Source organism: Musca vetustissima, unplaced genomic scaffold, assembly GCF_032173495.1.
Source record: "Musca vetustissima isolate MV318-11 ecotype Yass unplaced genomic scaffold, APGP_CSIRO_Mvet_v1 utg29478, whole genome shotgun sequence".
In the NCBI taxonomy this organism is placed as follows: Eukaryota; Metazoa; Arthropoda; class Insecta; order Diptera; family Muscidae; genus Musca; species Musca vetustissima.
The window spans coordinates 92451-96055 of record NW_026889417.1 but is presented as its reverse complement, the minus strand read 5'-3'; the positions used below and the strand labels follow the sequence as shown (position 1 = coordinate 96055).

The 3605-nt window shown below is 32.3% G+C and overlaps 1 non-coding gene across 1 annotated transcript; it reads right to left on the bottom strand.

The window, feature by feature from the left end:
* Positions 1-1108: 1108 nt before the first annotated feature.
* Positions 1109-1188, bottom strand: Trnal-uag (transfer RNA leucine (anticodon UAG)). Its single transcript has one exon. It is a non-coding gene; the product is annotated as a tRNA-Leu (tRNA).
* Positions 1189-3605: the final 2417 nt, after the last annotated feature.

The window sequence follows — 3605 nt, the reverse complement described above, 5'->3', positions numbered from 1 at the left end:
TATGGCCGTCCGATTTTATGTGAATGATGCACCAAACTCCCAATATTTGTCCGATTGGAATTTGTTCGAATCGGTTCTGATTTAGATATAGCTCCCTTATATATAGTCGTAAAATTTTGCATAGCGATTACTATTGAGAAAAAGAATAATGTAGAAATCGGTTCAGATTTTGATATAGGTCTTATGTATATTTTCGTTCGATTTTATGTAAATGGTGGTTACACGAAATTTGGCATGGGTATTAAATTGAATATAGTGATAACAAAAAACAAATGGTGTTTATATATAGCTCCATATAGTCGGTTCCGTCCGACTTTCGAACTTTACTTACTGGTTTTCTATAAAGGAATCATCCTTAGACGCTGAGGTTTGATTTTTTCTGTAGAAAAATCTTCCTTAGTCACTGAGTCCAATAAACAAGTCGTGTAAGAAGCAATCGTTGTCCGTTGAAAATCTGTAAGGCGACCAGATTTTGAAAATGAAAATATTTTATTATATTTTTAATAAAAAATTATTGTATGTGTATAAAATGTACATTTTTATATATAAAACGAGTTAAATTGTCGGTTATTACGACGGTGGCAACTATTTGGTCCTAAGCGGGATCTTGAGATCTTGATATATGGAACATAGCAAAAAAGTATACCTATGTCGACTATGTTTTCCAAACATATTTGCAACCCATAAGCCACAAGGAATAGTAAATTATATTCAATATTTTGTAAAATTAAAAAATATTTTGTAAAATTAAAAAAAAAAAATAAAAGTTGGATTTCCTTATAATATTGGTGTCCAGGAACCCTAAAAATACCAAGTATATTGGCAATCGAAATGCATCAACATAAACCTGGATAGAATTGTTATGATCTAGTATTGATCTTGTGGAATCCACCCGAGCCATATTTGATACTTTTGAGTTCTGAGAATTTAAATTTTGGTTATATATTGGTTTTCTTTAGGATTATGATTGACGTCAAATATGGCAATTTATCGAAGAATATTTTATGTTGGACGTAACAAAATAAATATGAATAATAACTTCCATTAAGTGGTACATTACTAAAGTTACAATTTTTACAAATTTTATACATATGCGATAAAATATTTGTGACAGCGGTGGGATTCGAACCCACGCCCTTTCGGACTGGTGCCTAAAACCAGCGCCTTAGACCGCTCGGCCACGCTGCCTTGTGATGGTGGATTGCCAAATGTCTCATTTATATCTAAGCCAGGTTAGATACGATAGTATTTTTCTATAATAGTTTACTTTTATTGTTTCTATTAATAGTTTTATATTGCTTTTTAACAAATTGTTTGTTCTATTGTTCAACGTTTGCAAGCAAACAGCATGGTTTGCAAAATGTATACATTAGAATGATAACAACAACAGCGTTTTGTTGTAAATAATTTGCCATATGAGATATGTATATGAAAGCATTTTAATTTTTTTTTTTGAAAAGCTATAATTAAAAATATATTCAGCAATTTGGTGCCTATTTTAGGGGTGGGAGGTTGTATATATTAGAGTAACTTCGGGTAATGTGGACCACCATTTTCTTTTTTTGATATTGTAGGCGTAACGACGGTAAAAAATAAAAACAAATTGTTTTCACAGCATGGTAGATTTGTTGGGTAATTATATTCCAGGTCAAAAATTATATATATTTGTCCATAAAAATGTTATTGCATTATATTTCAAAAAACTCTAAACTGCAAATAAAAATAACTTGGCGGGTAATGTGGACCAGTATGTGTGGGTAATGAGGATCAGTAAGTTAAAGGTAGGTTGTGGATTAATTGTGATAAATTTCAATTTATTGCGCTCTCGGGTAACAATGAATGCAAAAATATATGGGTTCATGTTTTGGAATTGCTCCCATTTAAGGGTACCACCCCATTTGCGGTATTTTGAAGGTCCTTGCTTCATTATCCAACCGAGGCACCTATAATTTCGGATATCGAGTTTTCAGAGGATAGAATACCTCCTCGCATATTAAATGTGCCCTTATTTCGAACTCGTCCTCATGAAAATGTCCCACTTTTTATAGGGGTCCACATTACCCGACATTGAATATTTTTATTTAAAAATAATTATCGGCTTCAAAAATGAATAAAAATTTAAAACTAACCGAAAGTAATTACAGATAAGCGTGTATTTTTGTTAAAGAAAGCAAGAAAACCACATAACCTCTTTATATTCGAGAAAAACAAAATGTTCGACTATTTTACAAAATCGTTCGACTATTGTGCTAAAAAAATTTCAAATCACACTTTTACAATCAGAGCTACATTTTCACCTACTAAATTTTCAACATTGCAATTATTTATTAAAAACCAAGTTTGATGTTTGTTTTCACTAATTAGGAAAACATTTATCAAGGTGGCATTGGCATATTTCAAGCATTTTCTTAGATATGGGGGGTGGTCCACATTTGACGCAAGGTCCACAATACCAGAAGTTACTCTATTATTTTTTAATCATACTATATTTAAAAAAAATTGTTTTGATGTAATATATTGTTTATATCAAATTGACCAAAGATATGGATGACTGTTTTCCAACCAATGCGGTTGTAATTTGGTATTTGGGTTTCTTAGAGTGGGGTATTTACTTTTACCGTATGCTTCTCGGTGAGTAAAAAGGGCTTTAGACTAATGCTGGCGCCCCAGATTCAATGTTGCTTAGACACCTGTTCCCTGGCTTTTCTTTGCAAAAGTCGCTTCATATGGTGAATTCTCATTTACTCTCACACAGATAAATTTTATTAGCTGTAATATTAATTAGTCGATTATAAACCAAAAAAAACTTTACCAGATTTACGTATTTTAAATGTCCTAGGTCCCAATTGGGCTTGGATAAAATTTGGTCCTTTCAGCAAGGCATGACTGCGTAACCACTCCAAACCAATTGGATCATTCACATAATTCACCCGATCTATGATCCCCTCAAATCAGTAATAGTGGGGTAATGATTGAACATTTTCGCCGAAATTACTAAAAAACTTATGACATCGATCCACCAAAAAAATGAATTATTTTTAAAAGTGGAAACTGGTGTGGATTACATATATTTTATTTTGACTGAGCAATAGAATCAGTCGAATAGGTTTATGGATTAGGTGCATAATATTAAAATTGTCATTCCGTTTGCAACACCTCGAGATATTCACCCAAAAAGAATTTTCTTTATTTAAATAAAATTATAAGTCGATTTATGCCGAGACAGAGCTTTGAAATTACGCACATGTATTGCTGCTACTCCTAGGATGTTCGGTATTTTGGATGATTTGTGGCAGGGTTTTCACACAAATTGGCTGAAATTTCATATTTTAAGTTTTCATTGTGGAAAAAAATTAACAGCGGTATACCATAATTCGATGTTTTTTGGGAGTATGGGTATTTTTTCATACCAATAATTATCAATATTGGGCTACTGTTTGGGGTAGCCCCCATATAACGGAAACACCCATTGTTCGGTATTTTGAGAAGTTTGGACACATTTTTCAACTGAATCTGATATCTGATATCAATCTGATATTTTGATTTCTCATTCGGTAGTAAGTCTTGCTTCCGAATATTTCCGTAATCCAGCCGAATTGGCTTCA